The sequence below is a fragment of the Alligator mississippiensis genome, chromosome 7 (assembly GCF_030867095.1).
Source record: "Alligator mississippiensis isolate rAllMis1 chromosome 7, rAllMis1, whole genome shotgun sequence".
In the NCBI taxonomy this organism is placed as follows: Eukaryota; Metazoa; Chordata; order Crocodylia; family Alligatoridae; genus Alligator; species Alligator mississippiensis.
Window position 1 is genome coordinate 27,243,589 of NC_081830.1, and position 7,353 is coordinate 27,250,941.

General features: G+C 42.1%; 1 pseudogene; it reads left to right on the plus strand.

Annotated features, from left to right (window-relative positions):
• The first annotated feature begins 5,966 nt into the window (after positions 1-5,966).
• Positions 5,967-6,513, plus strand: LOC106738935 (olfactory receptor 5AN6-like; annotated as a pseudogene).
• The last annotated feature ends 840 nt before the right edge of the window (positions 6,514-7,353 follow it).

Consider the following 7,353-nt stretch of genomic DNA (forward strand, 5'->3'; position numbering starts at 1 on the left):
CATGGCTACAACCTACACAAAAGTATCTTATACTCTACTTTCTGTTGGCACTGGATTAATAATCCAGCCCTGGTGCCTTGCTCTGGGTGAACACAACCTTCAGAGCGACCACAACTTCTCCAGTTGATAATAAGTGATTTTTATTGATACTGTAACAGGATGATAGTCAAACCTGTTCATTGGTAAGGCTCCTCTCTTGGGGAGGGGAGAGGGGACTGGGTCACAGAAAGGGCAAAGACTCAGTCATGAGGTACAGCTGTGCCTCTTTACACACCAGGGAGAGAGACATGGTGGATGAGGTTTCGGGGCTACAAAACAGCAAACATTGGGGGCAAAAGTGAGTGACTTTGCTCCAGGAAGAGTTGACAGCTATGAATTACAGATATGGAAAGTACTATTGGGTCCCATTCTAAATATATATATTTATATATATTGGGTCCCATTCTAAATTTATATATTTATCCCATTCTATATATATATATATATATATATATATATATATATATATGTATGTGTGTGTGTGTGTGTGTGTGGAGCTTGCACCCCTCTCGCCACCCAGTCTATCATGGTGTTGCGCCTCCCCTTTACTCGCCTGCCACGACTTGAATGTTAATTGCACTTTAAGTGGGGTCTACAGTGGAGATCTTTTCTCGGATGGGCCTCCCGATAGATGGTGATACTCACGGTCGTCCGACGTGATGTTCTACGGGGCTCCGTCTCCCCTACACCCCATCCACACGCCAGCCAATGGGTGATGCATTACAGATGTTTCCTGGCCCCGTATGACAGCCTCAGACCGGTTCCCAGGGTTTCAGTCACTCTCCCTCCCTTCTTGGGGACAATTTCTTTTCTTATAGAAAATATTCCTCTGAGTCAGGAGGAGCTGCAGGGTTATTCCCCTTATTCCATCCCCCTCTCGGATTCTCAGCTGCCTCCTCTCTCCTACCACAAGCAGGGAGCTCCCTTGCCTCCTTGGTGTAAGCCTCTTCAGGTGGCTGAACAGGTGCTCCTGCTTGACCTCCTAGTCTGCCTCCTGCTTTGCCTCCCGCAGAAAGCTTAAAGCTCTTCCCTAGGCTGCCTACTGGAGCCTCGCAGGCTGGGTCATTTCCTCCCCGTGCCGGAGCTCGACTCATGAGCTGCCAGCCCATACTCTCTCTCTCTCCGGCTCTCTCCCCGTCCTCGCTCCAACAGGGTTTTTCAATCTTCCCGCAGTGGCCGATATGGCCGCTGGGATTGGCTCAGCTGTTCCCCGCGCTGGAAACAGCTGATGCCACAGCCAGCGTAATGCCGGTTCAGGCAGCTGCAGCTGCAAACACAGCTCCTGCTCCTAATGCTCTCTGGGAGGTATGTACGTCCCTCTGGGGGCTTGTTCTCAGGGTCTGGGGTCCACGGGCTCTTCTCTCTCTCCCTCAAGAGCCTGTGGGGGCACCTCGCTGCCACACTATATATATATATATATATATATATATATATATATATATATATATATATATATATATAATTATATCAGGCCTGAAAGATTAAGCAAAAGTGAACACAACTTTAACCTGGCTCCAGCAACACAAGCTACAATGCTACAATGCCCTGGGTTTTTCTGCCCCACAGAGCTCAGCATAAAATATAAAACGATCCAAAATGAACATTCACAAGCATAGGTTAGTGCTCACCATGTAGTCTACCTTCCTGCTTTGAAAATTCATTAACTCCAGAGAAATATTCCAATCAGCAAGTCCTCCTTCCCTTGCTTCCTCTGCCTGTCCCTTCATTTCCAGTTAGCTAGAAAATTTCCCCTCATTGGACGCATCCACACATGCAAGCATGTGGGCTTGCAGCAGCTCAAATAGAAGCAGGGTGGGCAGGGCAGGGTTTGTGGGAGTCGGGGAGGCTGGCAGGGGTCAGGGCCAGGCAGGGAAGTGATCGGGAGGTTGGAGGGGCTGGCAGGAGGTGGGGCTGGGCAAGGCAGGACAGGGATGGGGTGGTGGGGGACCCCCCAATGGTCCCCTTCCCCCTCCTCTAGCCCCCCCAACTCCTTACTTACAGGCACTGGAGCCCTGGTGCTGAATACATGGCCTTGTGAGATGGGGTAAGAGGCATTACACTGGCCCAAAGTAGCATTACACCCACTAGCAAGTGCTATTAGTGGGTGTAATGCTACTTTGTGTATACGCTTGGAGAACAACCCAAATGGATAGCATGGGTATCTCCACTGAGGCATTACAGTTCTCAAAGATTAGGCACCTGATGTAGGGGCGGGGGGGGGGGGAGGGTGAGGAACCTATGATATGATATACAGAGGTATAATCATGATGGAAAGCCCTAAGATATCCTGTTATTTTACTGAAGGTGTTCTGTAAGAATTCATCTAGGTTCGTTGACATTGATTACTGGCAATGGAAATCTGGCAAAAAAAAAAAAAAAAAAGGGCAGTGGTGTTGCCAGGCAAAAATATTTTCAAGGTAAAGGATTCATGCAAGGATAATGCAATCATTCCAAAGACATTGAAATAACAGGTCTCAGCTTTAGTGGCAGTGTTGATGTGTGGTTACAAAGCATCTGGTCCAGGAGGTAGCGTGCAGGGAGCAAGCACAGAATGACTCCCCACAGCACTGTGCGGTGCTCTACCATGGGCATATTACCAGGCCAAACATGTTATACTGAGAGAGAATTCCCAAGCCTGGTTATTCCCTTGAGATGCTGAAGCAGTTCTTTTATCCCTGGCCCAACTGGGCTGTGTGGTACCTTTACTGTCACAGCTCTTTGGAACAGTTCCATTTTTTTATATCTAACTCATAAACAATGAAGGGAATCACCTCAAGAACACCTCTCAAAGGGATCAAATATTCTTTCTGAAAAACTAATTGGTCATCTGGGCATCAGAAAAAAAAATCCAGCTGTTTATATAGAACTGATTAAAATATATAACAGTCATTTCTGTTTTGGATGTTCCCCATCCCTGAAGTCCTGGATTCTCTCATTCAGGAAAGCAACAGTCAGTACACTATTTAAAATAATTCAGATATTACACTGATATTACACTCTCTTTCTATCCCTCTATCCACAGAAGAGAAGAATGAAGCAGGAAGCATTAACATCTTATATTACCTGGAATGGTTTTTCCATTCTTAGGTGAGTTATACATATTGTATTTTTATGTAATATGTTATATTAATTTTATATGGTAAATGCAGTCATAGGGAGTTCAGTGTTTTCAGCCTCCTCCATAATGTCACATACACAGTGTAGGGCATAAGAACCTCTGAAAAGAGAGGTCAAACTTGGTTTGTTTAATAGTTCCCCATATTCTGCCAATTGGAACATGACCTGGGCTTCCTTTCGGTTATTATTTTTACATTTCTTTTCAGCTGAAAACTCTGCTCTTCAATATAGCTCCTTAATGTAGCCCATGCTTTTATTTTATCTGAAGAGCAAAGAGTGTACTTTATCTCCTCTAATGAGAATGTCTTGGAAGGTCCATTTGATTCTTCCTGAACCAAAATATTATCCCCCTCCAGCCCCCATGTCACAAACTATGTTCCTGAAGTCCCATTTCCTCAAAGTTCCAGTTTCATCTACATCCAGGATTTGTCTGTTTATAGGATATTAAGATGCCTCCTCTCTACTCTAATGTGCAGTGATTGTCAGCACACTGATTTAAACTATTCCTATGTAAAAATGAACCTTTTTCTGTGGCCAAGACTGATAAAGGCAGACCTTACTATATCTTAGAAATACGGATTGTCAGCCTCCAGGAGGATCATGTAGTAGACTGGAGTGTTTTGTAGCTGTGATGGTCCAAGAAATATCTGAGGGAAAAGGTTTTTTGGTGATGTCTATTATTGCACCAACTCCATAGTTGGGCTAGCTTTCAGGCATCAACTGCCCTTTTTCATGCCACTTAATGCCCCTGTTATTTTTTCACACCTTCAGATTATACAGTAGGTCCATTAAAAGATATTGCAATATAACTTTTACCTCTAGGAGAATCACACTCTTGTCAGAAAACAGCAGAGGCTGATCAGGAGTGATTCACCTTATGTTTCATCCGAAAAAAACAAAAAATCAATCAAGTTTAGTATACAATGGGTAATGCTTTGCCAGAGCCTAGCCCTTTGTACTATGTCAGACTTGAAAATAAAAGAGCAAAAATGGTTACATGAACCTAACATTTACCCTCTCAAAAGAAACAGAAGGAAAGCAGGAAAGGCGAGTAGCCTCTTGCTCTGTCAAATCAGTTAGATAACAGCATTTCAGGGTGAAATGTCTGCTACTACAGATACCCTGCCAATGCCTCTCAGTTTTTTTTCCCTCACTGTAAAACTAGAAGTGGAGTGGAGACCCAGGGCTCACTCTCTTTTGGAGTTGTGTTCATCTCAGTGATCCATCATCTTTCTGGCTCCCTCCCATCCTGGCACCACATCTTTTTTTTTCCTTGAGGGTTGCCCAATGGAAGGGATTCAAGAGAAGGATGCTTGGTTCAAATTTTGCCTATAGGGTAGGGACAAAAAATTGATCTCTTCTCCCTCTAAACCATTGTCCTAATGATTTGGCCCTTGTGCTACTAGGTGGGGGAACCCTCCTCCTCCAAGATGTAACCCTTTCCTTCTTTTCAGTTTGTCTCTGACTACGCTGTCAGCAACTGCTATGCAGTTTTGGACCCACCTGAGATATCCTATCTTGCCTCTAGGGGAAATTAAAAATGCCACTTATGCAAGTGCATAGGCAATTCTTTGATATGTAAGAGGGAAAGGAATTTCATGCTCATAATTAAAATTGCTTGTCACTTGTCCTGCAGAAACTATAATAGGATTTGTTCAGGTCCAAATGGAAACTATGTCCCTCAAGAAGCAGCTCAGTCAGGAAATGTGCCTGAGTGAAGGTGCAAATAATTGGAAGATTTTGTTTTGTTTTGTTTTGTTTTGTTGTGTTATTTTCCCCATAAAGGAAGAGTTTGTGAACAAGTGGAATACATTTTTTGAATGCTGTATAACTTTAGAGTGTTTCTATCAACCATCTGTTTGCAATATATATATTAATGAAGTAGTGGCCACTTAATCTCTAAGATTTGACTGGAATTACCTATTAAAATAGCTACTGCTTAGATAATATAATGATGTATCCTGTGAAATACTCCAGGTATACCAGGTTAGGATATTAACGTCATATTTACATTGGCTTTACTTTTTTTTTAATGTTATGCTGTTTTTAGCACCAATAAATAAACAAAAAAATCCTACAAGAAAATAATCTTTCTTTTTCCTCTTCCACTTACATAATTATGTCATTGTGAATACATGCAATTTCCTTCAACCCTTTTTCCTGCCATAATCAAGCAAGAAGTAGGTGATGATTTTTATTAGCTACAAAGAAGCTTAAGAAATAAACAAAGGATAGAAGTAATCCCAAATCCTTAAGAAACCTTATTTTTGTTAGTCTCCTCACCATAAATCCATTTTTCATTGAAAGGTGTATGGAAATACAGAGGGTCATACAAAATGCCAAAGCTATTTATATAGAGATCTCTTTAACCATAAATGGAGAAGTACACTTTCTTCATGGAAATTGCTTAAGTAATCTTTCATTCATTTTTTTCTTCTAGGTCATAGCTTAGTAAGCAACCAGTTATGTGGAACCAAACAACTGTCAGCTATTTTATCCTGTCTGGTATTTCAAGTGACTCACAGCTCCAGCCTTCCCTGTTTCTGGTGTTTCTACTTATATACCTATTAACTGTGATAGGGAATGGGGCCATCATGGTGGTGACAGAAGCTGATCCTCACCTTCACACCCCTATGTATTTTTTCCTATTCCATTTATCCTTCCTTGATATCTGCTACTCTTCAGTCACTGTCCCAAAGATGCTACAGAATTTCTTGACAAAGAAAAAAACCATCTCTCTCCATGGCTGCTTTGCCCAGATGACCTTAATTCTTCTCATGGCTTGTACAGAAGTTTTCATGCTATCAGCAATGGCCTATGATCGATATGCTGCCATCTGTGACCCACTGCATTATGTGGGGACAATGAATAAGCAAGTGTGCATAAGAATGGTGGGTGGTGCATGGCTGATGGGCACATTTTATTCATTAACAAACACTGCTCCTGCATTACATTTGCATTTCTGTGGGCACAATGAAGTGCACAGCTTCAAATGCGAGCTCCCATCTCTACTAGATGTGCAGGACACATCTCTCTGTGTCCTGCACAGAGACCTTCACCTGTAAGATGACATTTCTCACTTCAACTATGATTGTAAGTTTGATCTCATTCTCCATTACCCTGGTCTCTTACATCTGCATCATATCTACCATCCTGGATATACGGTCTGCCGAGGCTAGGGGTAAAGCCTTTTCCACCTGCAGCTCCCACATCACTGTAGTTGTTTTGTATTATGGGGCTGGTTTGTTTAGATATCTGAGACCTAGTGCAGCCTCTTCAGTGGTTCTTGACACAATCTTCTCCATCCAGTGCAGTATCTTAACTCCCATGTTAAATTCTATTATCTACAGCCTGTGAAACAAGCAGGTCAAAGCAGCTCTAGGGAATATACTGCCAAAAATCTAAGGCATGTGAATGCAATTAAACATTTAAAAAATGTCACACATTAATAGGAACTGAGATTTATATGATTTCGTAACATTTTATTGGTTGGTATGGACATTTAGCTTATAAACAATTAAGTTGTCCCTTATCCATAAGAATGTTTGTGTTTTTATCACTGTTCTCAATCCAATCTTTATAAAGGCACTGTAGGATCATAAATACATGAAAGGTATGAATTATCTGGAAGTCATCTGTAGCCAAGATTGTATGAAATAGTTCCCCTTTTTCAGTTTTATAGTAGGGAGTGAGAATGAGTCTTCCACCTTGTGGTTAGAGCTTTGACTTGAGAAAAGCTAATCCAATGAATCTGGTACTATCCTGAACAAGCATGTTGAACCAGAGAGACAGAGAAAGCTTCACACTGAAATACGTCATTGTCTGGGACCTAGGTCCCTCAGTCACCTGGTGAGAAATGTGGGTTTGGGCCAGTGCTTCAGATTGGACAGAGAAGATAGGAGTGGAGGGACATCACCATCTCAGGGGACAGCTCTATACCCTAAGTCATTGGTTTGGAAGGAACATCACCATTACTTTCTCTTGGATTTTCATGAAAAATGATTGACTTAGCTCCAGGAGGAGTTGACAGCTGTGAAAAACACAGTATGGGAGGTATGCTGTGGTGCTGTTTTTTTTAAGGGAATTTAAGAAATTAATTTGATCATAAAATTGTGGAACAAAAAAACTTTTCAGGAAGTGGATTGTGTCAAGTGTGGTCCATTACATCATTTAGCTTCTCTGATTCAATGTATAAAG